At 36.5% G+C, this 25,764-nt stretch overlaps 1 protein-coding gene and 1 non-coding gene across 2 annotated transcripts in view; one reads left to right on the top strand and one right to left on the bottom strand.

Annotated features, from left to right (window-relative positions):
* The window catches only part of EYS (eyes shut homolog), a 1,185,765-nt gene that overhangs the window by 288,103 nt on the left and 871,898 nt on the right, over positions 1-25,764 (bottom strand).
* Positions 24,057-24,128, top strand: TRNAV-AAC. The gene has a single exon. It is a non-coding gene; the product is annotated as a tRNA-Val (tRNA).

Below are 25,764 nucleotides of genomic sequence, written 5' to 3'. Positions count from 1 at the left end.
AGATCATATATAATACTGAGTTTTCCCCCTGCCTCTTTGGAACAGTTTCTCAGAGCTTTGTGAGATGCTGTCTCCCGGGCTATAGCCCTCATTTTGCCACAAATAAAACAACCCACAACCCTCATGTTGTGTGATTTTTAGTCAACAACATGTAAAAATCTATGATAAAAACTTCCTTCTTAATAGAATAGAAATCCAACATTCCCTTTCCATTTCATTGTATAAAATTATTTCACCTGAATTGATTGAAATTGTGAGAGGTTATCAATGATAATAAAATTTCACAGCCTTCAAAACAAATGTCTGATTTCCGAAAACCTTTTTTCTTAATGGCAGCTCTCCTCTATTGAGGGTACAAGTTTTCATCATGAGATTCACGTGTCAGAATTTTTCTCTTTACTTTGTGGTGAAACAGTTGTTTTCAAATAGGATAAAATATATAAAAGTAAAGTGTCTACCTCTCATTGTGGTTGGCGGAAAGCTTACAACTCACGTTCCCACTTCACTTCTGTTAGTGGGAAAGAAATCCAAACTCTTCCGGAAAGACACTTAATACTTTGGCTTCTTTGAACTTTACTTTAATAAATGCCTTTGAACCTCTGGCATTTTATACATTTGTGTGTGTGTGTGTGTGTGTGTGTGTGTGTTTGTGTGTGTGTGTGTGTGTGTGTGTGTGTATGTGGTGATAGAGGCTGGCATTTGAAACTGCTTGAAGAGAAGTAGCTAAATCAGCAGAAGACACTGGAAATACTGAGAAAATAGAAAATTAGCCTTTTGCTTCTCATTCAGATTTCACAGGTTCAAGAATTGAAGAGAATAATTTCATGTTTTTAAAAAGCTCTAAAATGTATACCCAGCCAGCAAGTCTTCATTCACGTTCAGACTATTTGTAAGTGTTTGTAACCACCATACATTCTGAAATCACTGCTCGCTAACACATTTTTTCATTGTTTAATGCACTGAGAATTTAACATCTAACACACAAAGTCAGCTACATGTTGTGGACTATCTTTATTCATTATCAATCAATAGAAAACTTTACCAGAGAGAAAATACGTTATGCACTTAAAAAGATGGTTTTTCTCAACTTGTTTTATTTAAACATATAATTCTCCTCCAGCTTCCAAGTTATACTCCTGAAAATCTCAGGATGTCACAGCAGAGTCCTAATGTTTAAGGTTTAAATGGTCACATTAAAAAAATACATTGTATCCTGCGTCATGAGATAGACTTATTCTTCAACCTATTTAGAAATTTCAACTTTAATTCTCATCTTGTCTAGTATTGATTTTCTTCTTCCAGCTTTCAGTTTTCCACATCTGCCAGGGATTTCTTTGTCCTTCTCTATATTTTTAACTTTTAATTCTTATAAATTATAAATTTCATGTCCATGCCCCAAGCGGACTTCAACCCTGGAATATGCGGGTACAGCTAAGGACAGAAGGTTAGGGTTAGGTTATAATGTCACATTTTCTTTATCTATCCATTGATGAACATTTAGGCTGTCTCTGTATCTTGTCTACTGTGAGTAACACTGGGATGAAGTGAAATTGCTGAACCATAGGGTAGTTCTATTTTTAGTATTTTGAGGAACATCCGTTTAGTTTTGCACACTGGCTGCACTAATTTACAGTCCCACCAACACTGATCTCACTGATATGAAGTGTCTAAAATCGTCAAACTCATATAAACAAAGAATCTTATAGCTGGGCTTTGACTACTAATGAAAGAATTCAGTTCATACACATTTACTGTAATGACTTAAGTTTTCATTGTGTTTCTTCTATTTGCTCCATCATTTATTTTACACTGTTTCTTTTACTACCTTCCTCACAGTTTTGCTGATTTTATTAAGTTGTTAGTCATTTACATTTTTCCCTTGTTAATTTGTAAATTCTATGTTAACTTTCCATTTCTTCATTTTCCCTGAGCTTTTCATCAGGAACATATTTCTATATTGCTATCAGAAAATTCTTTCCATAACAAAAAAAATGCATCCTCTCCATTAAACATACTTTGTTCAAACCCCTGCATATCACAGATCTATGAGACTTTGAAAATACCTTTACTCCTCTCCTTCCCTCCTCTTCTCTGTTCCTGGGCTTTGCTAGCATTGTTAGTAATTTCTAGTCCCCTCCTCTATCTCTGTGAGCTGGCCATACACCAGCAGGCAGACTGTCACTGCCTGAAGACCAACCCGCCCTCTGCCCCCTCTGAGCTCCAAGGGCTGCCTGTGGACTTAGCACCCTTGTAAACTCTGGAGCCAGGGAGACCGGCGCACTGACCCAGTGCCTGGCATGGGAGCGGACATTTCCTCACTGGCCCGTGGTTGGCTCAGAGCCTTTTGACTCAGTGTTCTTGATGCTGGCATCCAGCCTCTTCCACTGTGATTCTCATTGCTGGAAACTTCCTGGTGCTCAAGGGATCACTTGCAGCGCACTGCCTATCAGCCACAGGAAATGCAGACTCAAGGGTGAAATCTCCTGCAGGACCCCATATTCCCAGAACTCTATCATTTACCTTCTACAGCAAGAGAGATATTTTTTAAAAAGCTATGATAATATTATAGTAATTATCCTCTAGCATTCAAAAAAAGGGTTAAACTAGTCAGTTACAGAAGGCTATCAGTAGGAAATCAAATATAGGGAAGAGGGATAAAAATTAGTGTTTTAACAGGCTTATTGCTTTCTGAACTTTATTTGTGATCAGTTTGAACAGTTGGATTTTGAAATTCTGACTCAGAACTTACAGTAAAATTCTCCCCCACCTTCCCTTCTCTGCCCAGTGGATACCATCATCATCTATAGCATGTGTTATAAGCTAAAAATCTGAATGTAACAAAAGTTCAGCTATCTGAAGAATAAAGAAGGCACCAACTTACTCCCCAGCTTAACAGCCATTCAGGTAACTCCCTCCAAAAACATTTTAATGGAAAAAAAAGGCACAATAAATTGAGATTTAATTATTTACTTAAAATCAATACATTTGGTGTTAATTAAAATTATATTATCTCTGTCTTACTTTTTATATCACTTTTTGATCCCTTGATATTTATGCACAATTTATAGAGCATAAAGGAAAATTCACTTTTGAATGACTGTACAGCTTTAATTGTGATCTTTTATTTTATAGTATGTTTATTTCTGTAGTTTATTTAATAAAGGGATATATTCAAGATCTTCAGTCCTCTACTGTCAAGTTGTTACCGTATGAAAAAAAAATCATTATACATTTTTCAGCAAAATTCCTTTACTATTGAAAGGGAAAGAAAAGAGTTGAGTTGGCTTTCTATTTTTTACTGCCTCATCTAGCTTAATATTACCAGCTTATTCAAATAAACACAAAAGGTATAACACAGGCAATATGAGAATACCAGAAATAGAGAAAGAAACAGAAGAAATATTAGAAGTAGTAATGGTGAAACTTTAAAAAAATTGAAGATGGAAAATGAACCACAGATCCAAGAAGCTCAAAGTACACCAAAGAGGATAAATATAAAAAAAGTATACCTACATGTATCATATTCAAAGTGCAGACAACCAAAATCAAAGGGAAAACTTGAAAGAAACTAGAGGGGGAGGAGGGTGGAAAACTTTCAGAGAAACAAGGTTAAGAATTACATTAAATTTCTCCTCAGAGACCACACAAACAAGAATAAAGTGGAGTGAGCTAAAAGTGTTGGAGGGAAAAAAAAAAAAACCTCCCCAAACCAGGATTCTGTATCCATCAAAATTAACCTTCAAAAGTGAATGAGAAATAGACTTCTTTAGGTAAAACAAAACAAAACAAAACAAAACAAAAAAAACAAAAAAACAGAAAATTTGTCATTAGTAGTCTTGCCTTGTTAGAAATGTCAAAAGAAATTAAGAGAAGGAAAATAACATAGGTCAGAAATTTGTATTTACATAAGGAAAAGAAGAATGTTAAGGAATAAATGATAGCAATATAAAATCTTTTACTTTTTATTCTTTATCAATCTTATAGATAACTGTTTAGTGTAATAATAGCAATAATGTATTCTGTGATTATAGGTTATGAATAAGTGAATGAATGAAAGCAATGCTACAGGCAGTGGAAGTGAGAAGGAATTGGGTGTGCTCTGTTATAGGATGCCTGCTCTTCCCTGTGATTTAGTACATTATTTGAAAGTGAAAGGGGACTTCCCCAGTTCAGTAAAGGACATCTATACAAATCTATAATCAATATCATGTTTAATGGTGGGAAACTAAATGCTTTATCCCTGAGATTAGGAGCAAAACCGGACATTCCCTCTCACCACTGCTATTTAATATCATACTGGGAATCCTATCTCATGCAACAAAATAAGAAAAGGAAAACAAGAAGTAGACAGACTGTGGTGGAAGTATCTTCACTTTAAGATGACATACTGTTTGCAGATGTCTCTGTAGAAAACCCCAGAGAATGAACAAGGACAACAAAACTCCTGGAACAAATAAGCAATGATAACAAGGTTTCTGGTACAAGCTTAGTTTACAAAAGCCGCCTGCTTTCCCATATACCAGCAATGAACAATTGGGATTTGAAATTTAAAGAATTAATGTATATTTGTACCAGAAAAAGGCAATAAAAATACTTATGCATAAAACTAACAAAATATGCACTGGATCTACAAGAGGAAACTGCAAAGCTCTGACAGAAGAAATCAAAGAAGATCTAACTAGATGGAGAGATATTCTATGTTTATGGATTGGTAGATTTAATTAAGATGTAAGTAAGTTCTTCCCAACTTAATCTATGGCTTCCTTGCAATCCCAGTCAAAACCCCAGTAAGTTATTTTGTGAATATCGGCAAAATGGTTCTAAAGTTTATAAGGAAAGGCAAAAGGCCCAGGATACCCAATACCATACTGAGGAAGGACAAAGATGGAGGACTGGCCTGCCCAACACTAAGACTTACTATAAGTAATTAAGTAATTAATGCAGTACATTCTTAATGAAAGAATAGACTAATCAATCAATGGAACAAAATAGAGTCAGAAATTATCCACACAAACTTAGACAAAGGTGAAAAGGCAGCTCAATGGAGAATGATATTTTTATCTCAATAAATGATGCTTGAACAATTGTACATCCACATGCAAAAATGTAAATCTAAGCGTACACTACTATGTACTGACTTGTTTCCTCCCAAAACTCAGCACAGGTTGAAGCTGAGGCCTTCATCCTAATGTGACTGTGCTTGGAGACAGTTCCTGCTTTTACTAAGTAATTAAGGCTAAACAGGGTGGTGATAGTGTCATCCTAACGTGATAGGACCATGTCATGTAAGAAGAGATCTCTCTCTGCCAAGTGAGGATGTAAGGAGAAGGAAGCAAAATCTGCTGTCCAGAAAGACAGCCCTCACCAGGAACTGAACCCAGCCAGAGCTGGGATTGAAAGACTCCAGAATTAAGAAAATGAATTCCTGCTGCGTAAGCTGCCTAGTTAATGGTGTTTTGTTATGATGAGCCCCAGTGTACTAATAGAACTATACACAAAAATTAACTCAAAATGGCTCATACACCTAAATGTAAAACACAAAAAAATCAAAACTTATTGAGGATAACAGAAAATTTAGGTGAACTTGGGTTTGGTGACAATTTTTTAGATACAAGAACAAAATCACAATCCACAAAAGAAAAGATTGGTAAAAACTGGACTTCATCAAAATAAAGTTTCTGCTCTGTAAAGACATGGTTATCAAATGAGAAGACAAGTTGCAGATTGGGAGGACATATTTATAAAACAGATAGCTGATAAAGGATTGTATCTAAGATATACAAAGAACTCTTAAAACTCGACAATAGGAAAAAACCCAATTATCAAATGAACAAAAGATCTGAACAGACACCTCATCAAAGAATACAGATGGTGACAAATAAGTACATAAAGAGATGCTCAATGTATGTCAATAGAGCATTGAAAATTAAAACAACAAATACTACACACAACTATTAGAATGGCTAAAATCCAAAAAAGTCTCATAATTCCAAATACTGGTGGGGATATGGAAGTCTAATTCATTGCTGGTGGGAATATAAAAATGGTCCTGTCACTTTGTAAAATAGTTTGACAGTTTCTTACAAAGATAAACATAGTCTTGTCATATGATTCAACAACTGTGCTCCTAGGAATTTATTGGTAGGAATTAAAACTTCTGTCTATACAAAAACCTGTACATGAATGTTCTTGCAGGTTTATTTCATAAGTGACCAAACTAGAAACAATTATGGTCTCTCAATAGGCAAATGGGTAAGTAAACTGTGTATACCCATACAATGGAAAATTATTCAGTGATTTAAAAAAATGAGCCATCAAGCAACAAAAAGACTTGGAAGATGTCTATCAACAGGTGATTGGATAAAGAAGATGTGGTGTATTTATACAATGGAATATTACCCAGCCATAAAAAGAATAAATAAAATAATGCCATTTGCAATGACATGGATGGACCTGGAGATTGTCATTCTAAGTGAAGTAAATCAGAAAAAAAAGAAAAATACCATATGATATCACTCATATGTGGACTCTAAAAAAGACATAAATGAACATATTTACAAAACAGAAACAGACTCTCAGACAGAAAACAAACTTATGGTTACTAAGGGGAAAAGGAGGTGGAAAGGGATAAACTGAGAGTTCTAGATTTGCAGATGCTAACTACTATATATAAAATAGATAAACAACAAGGACCTACTGTATAGCACAGGGAACTATATTCAATATCTTGTAGTAACCAATAATGAAAAAGAATATGAAAATACATATACCTATGTATATGTATGACTGAAACTGATACACTATTGTAAACTGACTATACTACAATAATAATGATAATAATAAAAAAAGACATGGAAGAAACTTATATGCATCTTGGTAATTTACAGAAGTCGGTCTGAAAAGGCTCCATGCTATTTGATTCCAATATATGGTAAAATAGAAAAGGATAACTACAAAGACAGTTAACAAACAAACAAAACCAACAACAGTGGTTGCTGAGGGATCATGGAAATGGGGGGATATATGACTAGGTAAAGCACAGGACATTTTTAGGGTGGTGAAATTATTATACATGATATTCTAATAGTGGATACATGATGTTACACATTTGCCAAAACCCATAGAAATGTATGACACAGAGTGAGTGCCAAAATAAACCATCTACTTCAGTTAATAATATATCATCAATATTGAGTCATTAATTGTAATAAATGTACTAGGCTACTACAAGACATTAATTACAGGGGAAAGTATGAATGACAGTTGGGGGGTATATGGGAGCTCTGTACTAACTGCTTAATAAAAGTTTTTAAAAAATTGAAAAAAAAAGTAAAAAAAAAAGTTCTGTGAGTATTGTGTTTGAGCCTATGGTAATTAAAGGAAAGAAACACCAAACAGGAAAGGGTGGGCAGTGTGCTCTTCTGGCCCATGACCCCCTAAAAGCTGCTGGAGGTGGGCAGCAGACCTGAGTTCATTATAGTTCAGAATTTCTAGGGGTGCTTCGGTGCGGAGTACGAGGCAGGCAGAGAGAGTGGTGGTGGATCGGGCAAAGATATTCGGGCAAGGACCCTCGTGACTGGGAAAGCCTAATCTTCGCGGCTCCTCATGTGTAAGGGTTTCTTTCATGACTGCATTCCTAAATCAGAATTTGTAATTTTGTATTATTTTTCTTAAGAAGCCACTATCCTCAAAAATTATATAAACATCAGCCCCCACAAAACCTGGAAAAGACATATAAAGAAATTCATATCCAAATTTGACTTTCTGGCCCAATACAAGGAAAGTAACAAGGCCTCGTGAGCACTCAGTTTGTACTGTTCATATAGTTTTTGTTTTCTTGATCTGCTAATCCTATTTTTCAATGTCTTGCTGGACTGGAACTACCCAGATGAATCTGTCTTCTAAGAATTCATCATCTTGTAATTAAGCTTTAAAGAAATAAAATATGAAAGCAAACACCACCATACACACACACACACACACACACATGACTGGGAGATTTTGCTGTACACCAGAAATGGATACATTGTAATTGTACGTTAATTAAAAAAAAATTCACCAAACTCTGGAACTTCCTGGGATCTCAGAGATGAAAGCCAATATGATTCAGATTTAAATCAGATTATGAGTTTGCTGAATACTAATTCACAATATTTTATTATGAAGGAGAGTTGATATACTGATAGACAGCTTTATAGTACACACAGTACATTCAAGTCAGGGCACATTCTCATCCAGAAAAGAAGCTAGGAGTTGTCGCATATCTTTTCATTTGCCTGTTTTCTTTTCTATCCAGGTTAGATTAATTAGAAACACTTTCTATAGTATTAGGAAGAAGCAGAACGTGTATCAGTCCCAGTCATATTTTTGTGGGCTTTTCTGCTTCTCTAAATGAATCATCCGTGGGGTAGAATGTCGAGCTATTATTCAATATGTTGGGGCTAATGGGGCTTTAAATAAAATGGTAACAGGGCCTCAGAAACTAAATGTTTCTAAATTCAAAGGAATGGTTTGTCTTTACCAAGGAAAATAACATCTCCCTGCACAGGAGCAGAAAGAATGATCAGTATTCATGTTCACCTCCTGAGAGTGCCGCGTAACAATGTCTTAACCATTAAAATTAATGACCTGGAATGTAAGAGGCCTAAATAGCCCTATTAAGTCAAAAAAAATTCCATCAATTCTTAAGAGTGAAATAGATGTGCTCTTATCTAAAAGAGACATTTAGTGTAACTCCAAATTGCCAAGTTTCTGAGAATCTGAAATGTTTTTGAAATATTTTTAATTCAAAAATATTTGAATCTTGGAAGATGACTTCACAAAAACTTTAAGGTAATAGACATGTCTTTTTAAGGGTCTAATTTTGCTACTGAATATTGATAGTGTTCAGCTACACCAGTGAGTCTCAGCTGGGAGTGATGTTTGCTCTCACGGGGACAGTTGTGATTGTCACAAGTGGGGGCACTGCTGCTGGTGTCCAGTGAGCACAGGCTGCTAACTTCCTACAATGTACAGGACAGCTTCCACAAGGGATGTCTAAGAGAGACAGACTGTGGCAAATAAATATCAAATTTATAGAATCAGGGTTTGGGGTGTGTCAAGAAATACCAATAACTTTGGTTTCCCAGCTTATTCATTTCTTTCCAGTACAATCTCAGGAGTCCTGACCAACACTGCCAGCACGAGGACTGGGTCCCCTCCATGTTCTTCCTTTGCCTTGTTTCTCCTGAAGGAGGAACTGCTCAGTTCAGTCCTGAAAGAGGTTGCCAAGGTAGTTAGCCCCCAAAGTCCTAATGCTGGACTGCTTTTCAAGAAGCGTGTCTTAAAAATGTGCTGTTGGAAGGTGAGGGAAGATCTGTTCTCTTTCCTTAACTTCTGCCACCACCAAATCAAGGAGTATAATGGTACATGAAATTTCTTGTTCACTCATTAGGGGAAAAAAATGAAGTAAGAAACAATCATTTACTTCAACAACAAGAACAAAAACTAGTTTCAGAAAACAAGGATCTTCAGCTTGGCAATGTTCTCTGCTTAAACATGAAAATGCATTAGGCTTGTGAGAAGCAGCAGAAATGATAGAAAAGAGCAATCTCACTCCTGTGCATGTATCCAGAGGGAAACTTAATTCAAAAAGATACATGCACCTCAATGTTCACAGCAGCATTAGTTACAACAGCCAAGACATGGAAATAACCTAAGTGTCCATCAACAGATGACTGGATAAAGACATTGTGGTATGTTTATACAATGGAATACTACTCATCCATAAAAAATAATAAAATAATGCCATTTGCAGCAACATTGATGGACCTGGAGAATGTCATTCTAAGTGAAGCAAAAGCCAGAAAAATACCATATATCACTTGTATGTGAAATCTAAAAAAAAAAGACAAATAAACATATTTACAAAACTGAAACAGACAGACATAGAAAACAAACTTATGGTTATTGGGGCAGGGAGGGGAAGGGGTAAAGGATAAATTATGAGTTCAAGATTTGCAGATACTAACTCCTATATATATAAAATAAACAGCAAGTTCCTATTGTATATCACAGAAAACTGTATTCAATACCTTGTAATAGCCTATAATGAAAAAGAATATGAAAAGTAACATATATATATGTATAACTGAATCACTATGCTGTACACCAGAAATTAACACAAGTTGCAAAAGACTATATACATCAATGAAAAATAAATAAAATAAAATTAAAAAAACACAACTTTATAAACTGACTATACTTCAATAAATACATAGAGAAAAAATGAAAAAAAAAGACAGTTGCTGCTTAAAATCAATGTTTCATGAGTATTTGATATTATTTTAAAAACAGAATCACTTAAATTACTTTAGATGAAGATCTGGCTGTTTCTTAAAAAATTAAGCATAAACTTACCCCATGACTTAGCAATTTCACTTTTGAGAATTGACCCAAGAGAAATAAAAATATATGTTTCCAAAAAGACTTTACAAAAATACCTTAGTAGTTTTATTCCTGATAGCAAAATCATGGAAACAGCTCAATTGGCCATCATAGGGAGGTTATATAATGAAATTTATGCAGGAATAAAAAGTAATAAACTACTAAGACACTAAAACCATGGATAAATCTCAAACATATGCTGAAGGAAGAAAGACTTACAAAACAGTATATACACACTGAATGTTTCCATTGATATGGAGTTCAGGAACAGTTAACACTAATCTCTGTGGGAAAAAAAAATCAAAAAACAAATTGTTTCTAGAGGGTCTAGGGGAAAGGATTCATCATGAAAGAGCATAAGAAAAGTTTTTGGGATAACATTCTATGGCTGATAAGAGTTTGTGTTTTATAGGAGCATCTAATGGTACATCTAAGATTAGAGCATTTCATTCTTTGTGACTTTTACCTTAAAAAAATGTAGAGATGAGCAAGCAAATATTGAACACTAGTAATATGCATGCTACAGTGTTTAGGGTACAGGGTACTGATGTAATGTATCCGAAATATATCGCAGATGGACTGATGGACTGACAGAGAAATGGATATGTGTCATAAGACAGGTATGATAAAATGTTAAAGACTGAATCTAGATGGTGGTAACATAAACATTAAAATTCTTCAGCAAATGTTTTATTTCCAGAGAAATGAAAAATATTTGCATAATTCTATTTAACTCCAAACTTTTCTTCTATTTAGTTTGTTTTTAAAGACAGGTCATATTTTTGCTGTTCCTCTGTGTTTTTCAGTTTTTAAATGATAACCAAGTAATATGTTTTCATCTTCATAATCATGGTTAATTTTATAAACACACACTACATTACAAAATTTCCTGGTAAAAACAGCCGACTCATTAGTCAGATGATGATGATCTGACGAATTTCAATTTGAGCAATTTCTTGAGGTCACTGAAAGCAATTTATGTGGAACCAGTGTGAAATTGTAGATTTGCAGGTAAAGGTCTAACTCCTGTAATTCCACTAACCAGAACACATAATGATCTAGATTTAAAGATTAATTCCCCTTCTTGTAATGATGGTAACTAAGTGCAGAAATATAATCCACAGAGTTCCCTTGAGGGCATTTTCTGAAGTAATTGCAGAGCAACCCAATTCCTAAATCATCCAGGTGTGTGGAGATCGTGATATTTCCTAAGGATGACTCGAAGGCACCACATGAGGTTTAAACACTGAGGATCTACGTGTCAGTCTCATGTCATCATTAACATTTTATGGTATTTTAAAAAAGCTTTTCAAGGGCATTGGTTTAGAAAGGTTTTTTTTTTTTCTTTTCTTTCCTTCCTTCCTCCCTTCCTTCCTTCCTCCTTCCTTCTTTCCTTCCTTCCCTCCTACCTTCCTTCTTCCTTTCATTCTTTCTTTTTCTCTCACTGTTAGTCAACAAAAACCTACAAGCAGATTTTCCAACTGGTTATTCAAGTTTTATGTTGCTTCTCAGAGAAGGACCTCATGGGCAGGCATTCCAAGGACTTGAAACTTGTTGAGAAATTGATCTGCATGAACCTAGGGATTTATTTTGAAAGAATATTTTGTATATGTATCCTTCCTAAATAAAAATTCACCTAATTGGACTCAATTTTAAAAAGAAAAAAAAAAAACCTCAAAATATTTTATTAATAATTTGTCTTCTTGAAAGAAGCTGAAAATTTGTAAGAATACATTTATTTTATATTTAACAAATAGAGTTTATAGATCATAGCCATACACTAATATTTGATGCTATTCTTCTTAAAATTTTTCTTAAAATTACTAGCACAATGTAATAGTGTTCACAGCACATTTGACCTTTCACATTGTGTTCCAGAGTTATTTTTGTCAAGAATATTGTGGACTTCATCGTTTTCCTAAGATCCATTCATCATACATTGTTATTCAAATAATTTTTGTTTGAAGCACACCTCTTGTCATAAAACTTATTTTTGATGATCTAAGTGATTGTTAGGTGGCTGTCACATTATCATTGGACAACGACTTTCAAAGTAATAGTGGACTTTTTTGGACTTGTATAATTTTTGTCCTATTTGCAATTTTACTTCAAAATCAATTTCTTATTATTAATTTTTATGTTATGTGAAGATAAGAAAGCAACATCCCAAGACCCAAAGATAGAACCCTGATTGGTCATGAGAATCTTTTCAGGAAGAAAAAGTGGGCAATTGTGTTAATAGTGAATATTTTTATACCACTGAACTGTCTTATGCTACACTGAATGTGGGAACTCAGGCTACAGGGAACTCAAATAATGAATATCTAAACAAAGAGGTGTCTGTCGTATGTTTGATGATTAAATATAGTCAATGTGCTGACAGTGGCTGGCTAAGATAGGGAGAATTTACACACTCATTACTTAACCAGCTCAGTCTTGACTGTCTGATGGAGCTTGGCTTGATGAGAAAAGGAAAAAAGAAGAAAATGGACTATTTCTAGAACACAGACAGAATTCATCAAGGTTTTTTGACAGGTGTCAGATTTATGACAAATTTCAAATATTGTTTTTACAGCTGATGAAAGCAAGTGGAGATCTTGAGATTTTTCTGTCACTCTCCTGATAAAAACACATGAGCCATGGAGCATTGTGGGGTAGAGCCCTGGCATTAAAATGATTTCTCATCAACTAGCTCATTGTATTACAGAAAAGACACAAATTTCGTCTCAGCATTGTTTGTCCATGTGTCTGACACCATCATCGCTCTGCGACATTCTTCTGTCATTCTTGTGAGTGTTATAATTATGTAGTCAGCGTTTATAGCAAGAAACTTTTTGTCTGATTTCTTCCACTATTGGTGATAACATTACCAGGATTTTACAGCCATTTATGTATTTTGGATTATCTTAAAGTCATTGGTGGAATATTAAAGATATTTTATTACATTATTACACGGGTAAAAGAGCACATTCTATTTTAGAGGTAGTAAATATTAGGACGTGGAATCCAACTCTCTCTATAATCTCTTCTCTAATTCATTAAAATATCAGACTTCCCTGGCTATTCTCTGGGAGGGTTAACCACAGAAAAGGAGAAAAGTGATGTATTATAGTGACTTTAAATGACTATTTGAATTTCAGATAACTTTGGAGTAAAATTTAAGGCCCAAATTGCAAAAATGTGTAAAATAGAAGTTTAAAATGAAAGAAATCTAAAACCAGTGATTATGATGTGTGATAGTATTTTGAGTTACATTTGTATGTATATTTCATTGCTCTCAATGAGGTATTTTAATGGAATTTAAAGGACTTTTAAATAGAATGATAGTGTTAATTTAACTGAGATGTTATATATGTGATCATCATAATGGGAAAAAAGAGAAGGAAAGGAGGAGTAAATATGCAAAAATGACATCACAGTTGGGGAAAGAGCCTGTTTATCTTCTTAGGTGCCTATTGCTCTGTAATTGCTCATCGTGAACGTTTGATACATGTTTTTGAACAGGCAAAAGCTGCCTACACTGATGAACATAACTCACATCCCCTGCCAGGAAGTGGCCAGTCCACTTCACTTTCTTCTACCATCTTGTTGCTCCTTCGTTTATACATCCCGTTTTGGCATTGATGGAATATCTTTACTATCTGAAAAAAATAAACTAGTAAATCTTGCAAATACAAAGAACATCAAATTCTGCCAACAACTCCACATCAATTTTCACTTTAAAAGCTACCCCCTAAAGTTGTATTTCTTAAAAATTCTATATTATAAATGAGATTGACAGATTCAGCAGTGTGGGGAGTCATTCCATTGTTCTATAAATGCATAATTTTTTCTAGGAATATATATTCTATATAAATAACAAAGGGTTATATTTCAATAATGTGATAATAATGTGATATAGTGGCCATGTCCTGAAACCCCCTTTCCTTCTCCTTCATCTTTCTCATTAATCCTCTCCTCTCCTCCAGACCCTGAGAATTCACGAAGCTGAAACTTCCAGTCATGAACTTGATTCCTCATATCATAACTGCAAATACAATTCTCAGATCTTCTAATAATGCATATCCATGTGTTTGCAGTCAATGACTATGGGACCTTAAATGTCATTCATACTTTGCCTCAACTTCGTTTTCTGTTACCTGGCTTTCTATGCTATTCTCAGTTTTGTTCTTTCTTCCATAATTCTTCAGGCTGTGAATGAGAAGTATTGTCAGCCATATCAGTAAACAAAGAATGCTACGGCCATCAAGTCATCAGCCACTACCACCCCACCCCCCCGACAGTGAGGAAGGGAACTCAGGATGCAGACAAGCAGGCAGCCCACCTCTGCAGCCACTCCCCCATTGGTGCCCCCTGAGGGAACGCAGGGTGTGGGAGAACAGGATACTGGCCCTAGATAGCTAGATGCATATCAAAGGAATGAAATCAGACCTTTGCACCTTTGCACCTTTCCAAATATAGAAAAGTGCTCAGTTCCTTAACTTGAGATATTTGATTTTCTTTAACAATAATCTTTTGATGTTCCGACTACGTGATCTTTGTTGCAAAAAGTCATATATCCTGGCTTCTGCCTTGCCACTTTGAAGCAGCCCCTCAGAGTGATCTGAGAGGCTGTCATCCCTGGCTTAAGTCCTCAGAAATGTCCTCTGAATAAAACATAACTCTCAACTTTTAGGTTGTGCATTTTATTTCAGCTGACAAGGATCTCACCTGTCCAATACTACTTCCTTCTTAAAAAAAAGTTTTCTCCTTACTAGCCCTTTCCTTTCGGCTTTCAAGAGCTATGCCTCTTGTTCTTGAGTTTAAAAAATCTTTCTTCCCTTCTGCCTTCGGCTGTGCCCTCATTCTCCCATTTCTTCTTAACCATTGTCACAGCTTCTTTTTATTTCCTGAAAATGGTATGTATGTATGTATATATATATATATGTGTATATATATATATATATAGTCAGTTTACAATGTCATATCAATTTCTGGTGTACAGCATAATAGTTCAGCCATACATATACATACATATATTTGTTTTCATATTCTTTATCATTATAGATTATGACAAGGTATTGAATATAGTTCCTTGTGCTATACAGAAGAAACTTGTTTATCTATTTTATATATAGTAGTTAGTATCTGCAAATCTGGAACTCCCAAATTATCCCTTTCCAACCCCTTCCTTGTAACCGTAAGTTTTCTATGTATGTGAATCTGTTTCTGTTTTGTAAGTAAGTTCATTTTTCTTTTTTCTTTTTTTTAGATTCCATGTATAAGTGATATCATATGATATTTTTCTTTCTCTTTCTGGCTTATTTCCCTTAGAATGACAATCTCCAGCAATCCCACTCCTGGGGTTCCAGGATGAAACTTTAATTCAAAAAGATACATGCACCCCAAATGTTCATAGCAGCACTATTTACAATAGCCAAGACATGGAAATAACCTAAATGTCCATCAACAGATACTGGATAAGAAGTTGTATATTTATACAATGGAATACAACTCAGCCATAAAAAAGAACAAAATAATGCTACTTGCAGTAACATGGATGGACATGGAGATTGTCATTTTAAGTGATGAAAGCCAGAAAGAGAAAGAAAAATACCAGGTTATGTCTCAGCTTCTTTTCAATTCACCTCCTGAAATTCTGGTCATCACTCTGTGTTTTTAATGCCAAATCCAATGTTCTTTTCTAAACCCTTATTTTCTTGATCTTTGTGCTTTACACAATTGAAATATCCCGAGTCTTGAATCTCTCTCCTTTGACTTCCCAGATGCCTTTCTTATTCTAGTTTATTGCTTGCTTCCTCGTTAATGCCTTAATCTTTTGTCTCTTTAATCACCTTTTTCCTAATCTAACTCTAACTTTTAGTGTTCCCATTTGGAGATTACAACTCATTTTCTAGTAGGTATATGAAAAGATGCTCAATGTCACTAACCATCAGGGAAATACAAATCAAAACCACAATGGGACACCATCTCAAACTTGCTATGTTGGCTATTATCAAAAGGTCAAAAGATAACAAATGTTGGCAAGAATGTGGAGAAAAGGGAACCCTGTGCCCTGTTGGTGGGAATGTAAATGGGTGTAGTCACTATGGCAAACAGTTTGGTGACCCCTCAAAAAATTTAAAAATAGAACTACCATATGATACAGCAATTCCACTCCTGGGCATGCTCAAAGTTAAAATTGCTCTCTCAAAAAGATATTTTCCTTCCCATATTCATTATTATTCATAGTAGCTAAAATATGGAAATGACCTTAGTGTTAACAGATAAATGGATAAAGAAAATTATATACATAATTTCCAGCCATATATATAATATATAATATGTAATTATTATTCAGCTTTAAGAAACATGGATGAACCTGGGACATTATGCTTAATCACCACAAATACAGTCACATGGGGAATCAGAGACCCAATGCATGAATCTTGAGGGGAGACAATTCAGTCCACAACAGTAACTATAAAAATAATCACAGTGATTAATATCTAGATTGATATTTTATCTTCCCCACCAAGGTTCCAAATCTGAGATCTGCACTTAGTATTTTTGAAAAAAGCAACTGGCAAACATAGAGATGTTAAAGACATACCAGCACCAAACTGAGGCTTTAGGTAATCTGAGGGATCAGAGACAATTAATAGGACAATGACCTTCTCATTGGATAATAAAATGTCAGGCCAGTTGGAACAGCACCTAACATCATTCCCAGTACCAACGGGAAGACAGCACTTACCCTCAGGTTCCCTGTCTCAGTCTCTCAGCTTCACGGAGGCTGTTTTTAATCACCGTATGTCTACCCTTTCTTCTCCTTAGCTGAAACCCTGATAAGCTAAATTAGTCTAATGTACATTTATGTGTCTAACCTTTTGTGATTTATAATCTATGCATACTGTAAAATAGACATGATATGGTTTAATCTTCTTAAAAATAATGCAGCCCAAGAGAAATAAAAAAATTAGGAAGAGTTAAATTGCCACTGTGCAATTTCAAATAATCTCATCTAAAGAGAAAATCTGGGTGTACATAATTACACAGCAGGCTACCCAAATCGCTTAATGATGAGCTCAGATTTTAAGAAGTCAGTGTGGAAGATGGATGGCAAGCTATATAATCAAGAATGAAAAGAAAAAAAATTAGTAGAAACAGAAAAGTAATTTCCAGAAGGTAAAAACTTTTAAATAAATGTGACAAAACTGCTAATATTTTAAACAGGAAGAATTTAGATCTGTTCTGTATGTGTTAAAAATACACACGTGTGTATACACATGCATCTACACATGCACATGTGTTTATAATGAAAGCTATCTATCCATCTGTAGGACTGGATAAATTACCACTTAACATAGTACTAGGAGATCACTAGGGGCACATGATGCTTGTTTTGATTCTAATTCTTCTTCAGGAGGAAAATTTCTAACACTGTAGACAGTAGAAAACTTTCTGAAAATAGAAAATTAAGACCAGTCTGATTGGTAACATAGCAAGAGCTACTCATTAGTTTAGAGGAGTTCACACTTGTCGGCTTAGACAAGAGAAAAGCACCAGCACCAAAATCAACACTAACAACAATAACACATCTTACAGAAGTTATTAAATATCCGCTGACGCCTGCGTTCATTTAGCAAACATCGTCACCGAACTTGGCGTGCCTACGGAGCTCTCCTCTGCCTAAGTCACATTTCCTAGGAGGATGCTGAAGGAAGGAGAAGGAGTCGCCTGAAGCAGAATACGTACAGAAAATCCACAGTAGGTAAGACAAGCACTATCGAGAGCACTCAAAGGAATCTGGGAAGGTTGTGAAGTCAGGCTAAGATCGACGTCTAAGTCTGAGTACAGATCTAAGAAGACACCGGAAAGGGGACAAACTCGTCCAGACCAGACAGGAATGGTGGGCAGAGAGGGGTCCTGAGTGGACAACATTTTATCTTTATTTTTACATTTGTAAACTCATCTATTGGTACACAGGGAGCACCTAATAAATATTTTTTTAAATGAATGATGGATGCTTATTCTATGTTTGGGAAAGTTATTAATGATTTATCTGAAGTTATCCATTTGGACAATAATCCAGTCCTTTTCCAATTACCTTAATAACTTAGAGATGTTTTTCAGGTTCAGAATTAGCTAGTCAAGCTCCAGGTTTTTTCAGAGGAAAGTCAGGGGAACAGAAGACTGGAGGTAAGCAAACCTTGCACCAAAAGGGAGAGTGTATACATTTCAGACTTCCACATTGGGACAGACACCGAAAAACATTTTCAGCCAGATGTTTGGTGAGAATATAGACCTTGGAGCAGCATTTCCTTAACAGCAACCAGTGCTGATCTAAGGTTGTAAGCAGATCAAGGGAAGATGATGCAAATGCCAATTCCTGCTTTTAACAAAGCATCTGAGGCTTACATAGAATTAAAGGTAATGACCTGAACCAGGAGTTGGCACAGTATAGCACTGGGCCAAATTCAGTCTACGAGCCTACTTTTGTACAACTTCTAAGCTGTGGATGGTACTTTACATGTTTAAAAAGCTATTTTAAAAAGGAGAAGAAAAAAATGCATGAATGAGACCCTACGTGGTCCACTAAGCCTAAAATATTTACTGTCTGGCCCTTTATAGAAAAAAATGTGCTGACCCTTGAACCAAACCATTAATAAACTTTCTTCCATCTCTAATCAGCTAAGTTTGTAAGGCATAGTCTTCTTGAAATGATGGTGGGCAATGTTTGCTAGAGTTATCTAATAAAATGCAAGATATCCATTTAACTGAGTTTCAGATGAACAAAATATTTTTGGACTAGTATGCCCCATGCAATATTTGGGACATACTTACACTACAAAGTTATTCATTATTTTTCTGAAATTTAAACTTCACTGGGAACCTTGCATTTTATCCAGCAACTCTATGATTGCAGATGTATGTGGATGCTCTGGTAATATTTTGTATTTACAGCTGGGTGAGCAATTTGTGCCAAAGTCATCGACAGATAAATAACCTAAACTTAGGTCTGGAGAGAGTGATATTGACTGGTCCTGAGCCTTTGTCTTTAGACCCACTTAATCTATGCTTAAATCCATGCATTGGATAAAGATCCATTTACACGTATAAAAAACCCATGAAAGAGGGCGTAAATCTCTAGAGACAGCTAAGAGCCATTTAAATTTCAGATGGTCTAATCAGTGTGACAGTTGATGGTGATAGATAAGAAATGACCATGGAGAGAAGGATGTGATAATTAATTAGGTATATCTGGGCCTGGAGGATTTACTTTCTTCCCTAAAGTGAGAGTGACTGACTTTATTTACTCCATCACAACTATGTAGAGAATTACTTTCATGAAATGTGTTTTGCAGAGTGTGTTTGCATTAGAGAGGATCCCTTCTCCAGTTTGAAAATGTCATATAATTTTGGAAGGGAAAATAAGAGCAGAGTCTAAGTCTCTATTTAAAAGACAGATGGAAATATGTTCACTAGCAGGGATTCTGGCAAATATGTAATTTCCAAGCAATGTGAATAGTGATGTGGAACAGGATGGATGCAAATAAGAAACTGATCGGTATGATGCGTGTTAAGACTGGATAAGTATTATATTTGTAAATTAATGTAAATGATTATAATTATTGAGTGTGATAAGAACCTGTATATGAGTAGAGTAAATAGAGTTTACATGAGAGTCACAATCACCACCGAAGTTTCTGGCTTTGAGTTCAAAGGCAGAAGCCTAATGTTCTAATCTAGAGATTTATGAAGCATTTGTGTGAGATGTTAATGCTTTAAAATATGTAAATAGTGAAATGTCAGAGGGCATTTTAAAATACAGCATTTCAAATGATCTAAAAGTAAATTAACCTGATATATGTGCGCTACATCTTTTTTTTTTTAATAACACAAATGGATTTACAAAGAAGGGATCATTGCTCTAAGATGGGGAACAATTCTATCCAGCCATGCTTTGGGCTTTCAAACATATGTTCAAACATCTGAACGATGGTATGGTTGATTTCACAAGCTCTAATTGTGTCCAGAGTCACACATTCATCATTTTTAGCAATTCTTGATGTTGGCTATTTTCAAGTGATTGCACAGTAATCTTTTTGGATAGTCACACATAATGCCTTTTTATCACCTCTACAAAAAGTAAATTATAAATCACTTTAACAGGAAAATGTGTACAGTTCTCAAGTTTCTATGTAGTAAAGAAACAGAAAAATATACAAACTCATTGTGTAACAGAAAAAAAAAAACTCAGCTTGATTTTTTGCCTTCTTTTCCTTTTGTTTTCAATCCTTTGCCTTTCCCAAAATGTGAACTGTGTACAGCTTCCTTCCAGGACACAGTTTTGGCTCTGAACATACTAGTTTGAATAAGGAACTAAGTTTTAAGTGGCTCTTCCACTTTTCATGCCAAGGAAATGTCAGATGTGCTGCGCATAGGCGTCCGCGCAGACAGGACTTTCAGATTCCTCTTTAAGCCACGTGTGGGACATTTGCAAAAGAGCAAAGAATACTTTTTTCTGAAAAGCTCAAATGACAGAAAACTTCGACAGTGGTTTTGTGGTGTCATTAAAGTGCATCTAGTTAAAGTTATCGTTTTTCATCCTTCTTTTACATCCTGGAAAGAAAGGTAACTACGTCACTCTGCATGACAGTGCACAGGCTGCAGGATCGACTCCCACATACTCCAGAGTATGTCTACACTAAATACATACTGATACAAATGTGAAAGATGTGGTTAAGTACATATGACACAGAATCGCAGAATACCATAAGCATGAGAATATCATGAAAAGATGCCATTAGATACGAAAATAAGACCTTCTAAACGTAATTGCCAATTGGCATTGCACATCGGGGGATATGTGCTTGGAGCATAGCTATGGGGACCCCATTCATGTACAGGAATTCTGTATGATTCATGGAGGATTTCTGGAGTAAGGTGTCATTGGATGTGCATGTGATACACACGTGTAATTTTGCCTACACGACAGAAATAACAAGTATAATTTCTCAAAAATTTTTAGGGCACTTACATTGTTGATTTTAGACTTCCATTCTACTTCAAGATTCCAAATCATTTCATTTTCTTTCTCTTGAATTCTATTATAGAAAGTTCTAGAGGATAATCTTCAGTGGTTTACGTTATCTAATGCAGCACAAAATTGAATTGAATTGCTTAAATTTTTGGAAAGCAATGCATATTTATGAAATATTTTTGAAAATTAAGGGCTATTTTCAATTTATTCAGAACAAGGAATTGTAGCAAAGGTTCAGTGATATTCCAAAATACCTTGTCTTGGTCTTATGTTGTTGCATTCTAAATTCTGTGATAGCCATGGGGAAGAAGCATCATAGAAAATTTTTGTTAGTTTTACTTCAAGCATGTTTGTAAATACCACAGTCTAAATATTTTAGACTTTATCTACAAAGGAAGAGAAGAGTAAATATAAGTGTTACGAAGAGTTTTTTTTTTTTAAACAAACCAGAGTTAGAAGAGCTGCCTGAATATTCAGGCACAAATTGAAATGAATACGAAATTCAGAAACAATTCAATTTCAAAACTAGTTTGAGTGGGACAAAATGTCAAGGATTGAATCTTTAATTTGTTATAGAGGGAAGCAAGTTTATGTTTTTCCTTAAATACTATAGTATTTAATATACTTAATATACCTAAATAGTTATTCATTTATTGAAAAATGGTTTTCTTTAAATTTAACAAAAATATTTGATTTCCTTTTATATCTCAGGTATTACACTGGATGCCTGGGTTAGAAAGACACAAATGAAATAGTCACTCAATACTTTCCTAGCTAGGAGAGAGACATAAGTAAATATACTATGAAAATACAAGATTATAAATATGACAATAGAGAAAAGCACAAGATACCATGGAAACCAAGAGTAGGTTGAGATGTGAATCTCAAAGAGATAGCTTCTCCGAGAAAATAATAGCTGACACAAGTCTTTAAGGAAGAAGAGCAGCTAATCAGCTTAAGAAGGATGTTCCACACAGAAGGAGCATCGGAAGGGATGGGACATTCACCACATGATGCATGAGAGGACAGGAAAGGCTGAGAGATTACAAAGCCCTCAGTATGACCGGAGTAGAGTTTTGGATGGCTGGGGGTTAGAGGAGAACAAAGCCAGAGAAGTAAGCAGGCATCAGATCATGGAGGGCAATGCTTGTGAGGGGGAAAAAAAAAAAAGGTGGATTTGGAAGAAGAATCAAGTGCAGAACATCTGGCAAAGAAGTCTGTAACGGATCCAGATGAGTGGAACACTCGGCGTCAGTGAAGAAATCCCAGGCAATCACACTCCCTCACTCCATGAGGGAAACCAATTCTCTCAATCAGAAATAAATTAAGTGAAATTATGCACTTCAAGACAGCCCTTACGACCACAAACAGCATCCTTTCTTCCCAGGTCCTTTGTTTTTCAGAAGTTGCTCTGTCTGTGAGCAGTGCCAGAGCAGCACATAAGGGAAGACAATTTGAGAATTCCTAGGCTGGAAAAGACTAGGGTGGCCCATGATTGGCTCTAAGAGGACACAGAGGGAGATATTGACATGGCATAAGCTGTGAAGGGCTTGCTGCCAAACCCACCTGCCTTCCTTTTCCCGTGTGTGTTGATCTTAAAAGTGCTCCCTTAATAAAGTTCCTTCTTTATCACCTTTTTCTAGGATCCTGCTTCTCTGGGAACTCATCCTATAACAACTGGGAAGCCAAGTGAAGAAACAGCGGGGACTGGCCAGCTCTCTGGGCAGGGAGTGGGGCATCCCTGCCGCCGCAGCACAGCTCTCTAGGCTACCCTGCCCCAAGCCCAGAGCAATGGCTAAAGAGAACCCAAGAGGTTTCATGTCAGAGGCCAATCTGGTGTCAGTACATTTTAGGGCTAAAAGGGGCTTTCAAATCGATTCTAACTCTGCCACTTTGAAGACAGAGAACCTGAGGCTCGGCAGAGTCAGGATGTCCCTAAAGCTGCGTAACTGATTAAGGGCTGGGCTGAGACAGAAGTCCCTGTCTTCTCGCTCCCAGCCTACTGCCTTTTCCAGGAAGCACATGCTTCTCCAGTAGATGTGTTTCCAGGATTCTGCAGCAGCATGACACATTTGCTTGTAGCCATTAGGAGAAACACGAACATTCCTGGAGGGATGATTTCATTTCCTTTCTATATCACAGCGCATACGCTGTAAAATAGAAAGAGCATGTGACTTTTAAGAGTAAAGAAATGAAACTCCCAAGATCTTTGGAATTCAGCGTTGTCCTTAGAAACTTTTTGGGTAGTTGACTCTCCCCTGCTACTGGGACTTAAGTCAGTGTATGTATTTGAAAAGAACTACAGAAAGAAATGCCGTTATTCCGAGATATCGGATTCTTTTCCGTCTTGATTAAAATGTATTCTCGCTATATGTTAATGTAACAGCATCTATGAGAGGACTTTGTCAGAGTTACCAAACTGCAGAAATGGGTGATGATTATCTGCCCTTCAAATGTAGGAGGTAAACTTCTCTAGGTGGTACGTGCTAAGAGGAGGCCAACTGGTCCAGCTACCATCACCCTCAAAATCTAGCTGAGAGAAAGCTAGCAATTTATTATATAGTGAGATTTTTCAGAAGCCTATAAAAGAGTAGAAATCTGGGGAGAGGGTATAGCTCAATGGTAGAGTGTGTGCCTAACATGCATGAGGTCCTGGGTTCAATCCCCAGTGCCTCCATCAAAATAATTAAGTAATTAATTTATAAAAAAGAGCAGAAATCAAGGTAACACCTCATAGCTGACTGCATGCTAACAGAGCTGAAGTAGTTTGTAGGATCTCCTCCTGGCTCCTGCAGAGAGAGTTCTTGGGAGAACTTGACATGTGTTCCCGGGATTGGGGGGCAGGGGATGGAGATGGGGCTTGTCTCTTGTGGGGAGAGCCCAAAAGGCAGCCTGCAAGGTTAGTAAGAAGAAAGGTTTGCTCAGGGGTTTATTTTCACTCTTGCTAGTTGACAGGACAGCGACAGCTGAGATCTTCTGAGCTCCGACTGGCAACAAGGGAGGTGGTAGGTGACTAAGCGCTAGTCAGCTAGAGGTAACCGCTTCCTAGATGTCTACTGTGTCAGGTGCACCAGCCGAAACAGGGGGAAAGGGGCTTCTTAGACAGTTGCTAACGGGTATTTGGCAAGAGATCAGCAGAGTGTGCACACAGCCCGCCACAGAGAGATGTGTTGAAGGGTCACCGGCAGACCACCCACGCTCCTGCAGTGACAGAATGCATTTTTTGCTGTCACCATCGGCTGCTGCACAGGAATCAGACTTCTCCCGACTTCCTCTACCCTTGATCTGACCCTGGAGATCGACTTTTAGGGAGGAGGTGTATCAAAGGGAGAGACAGGAGGGTGTGGACAGCTTCAAACTGGGTGCTGGAGTGAAATTGGATTAGTTAGTTAGATTGGATTAGACTTTTTAATACCTGCAAGTGACCTGTAAGTTACAGGCTGTGTCCAGGTTGTCACAAAACAAAGAGGAGAGAAATCTGGCAGGAAGGATCTTAAATGGGTGCTGAGAGAAACTGAATTATTCTGGAATGTAATCTGCCAAGTCAGGTCATTTAATAAACTAAATTCATTACACTGTGGATATAGATGACATTGTCTCTACGCTTCTGCCTTGTATTTTTAAGGGGGAGTTTAAAATAGAAATGTGTAGTGGTTAAAGGAACAACTTGGGACATGAAACACAGCTTGGCGTGAGTTCTGGCTTTGCCTCTCACTCCACGACGCAGGCACCTGACTTTCTCTGTGCCGCAGTTTCTTCCGCGGTGGGATGGGGATACTGGTAATAGTAGGCTACACGTTTGGTGGTATACTCTAAGCCCACCATGATTCTCCCTTCGCGGGCAGTGCTTTCTGATCTCCGTCAGCAGCTAGGCTGGCACAGCAAACTTTGGGCCAGAGTGACTGGGCTAGGGGTGGTCACCTAACCCTGCGTCTCTTCCCCAGGGTTGATCCAAGAAGGATTCAGTCTATCCATGGCGGAAGGATTTCACAGTGTTGATTCAAAAGCCATGTCAGCTGGGACACGGCAAGGAGAATGAAACACGACTCCAGCAGAGAAAGTACCCCGAGTGCTTTGGTTCATGGCTCTAGTCTCTTTCTGGGGACACCTCTGCTTCCCCATTCTGGGGTTCTATGAGATGCTACCTTTATACTTTTATAATTCACTTTTTCTATCTTTGCTCACATTGACTATCTTTACAGATGGGAAGGATTGTTTTAAGAATGTGGATTCAAATCCCAGTTCCAAATGTACTGGCTAAGTAACCATGGACAAGTTCCCTTCCTGAATTATGGGGCTGGAACAGTATTTAC

This window comes from Camelus ferus, chromosome 8 (assembly GCF_009834535.1).
Source record: "Camelus ferus isolate YT-003-E chromosome 8, BCGSAC_Cfer_1.0, whole genome shotgun sequence".
Taxonomy (NCBI): Eukaryota; Metazoa; Chordata; class Mammalia; order Artiodactyla; family Camelidae; genus Camelus; species Camelus ferus.
The sequence above is the reverse complement of the archived record's forward strand: the minus strand, read 5'-3'. Positions and strand labels throughout refer to the sequence as shown.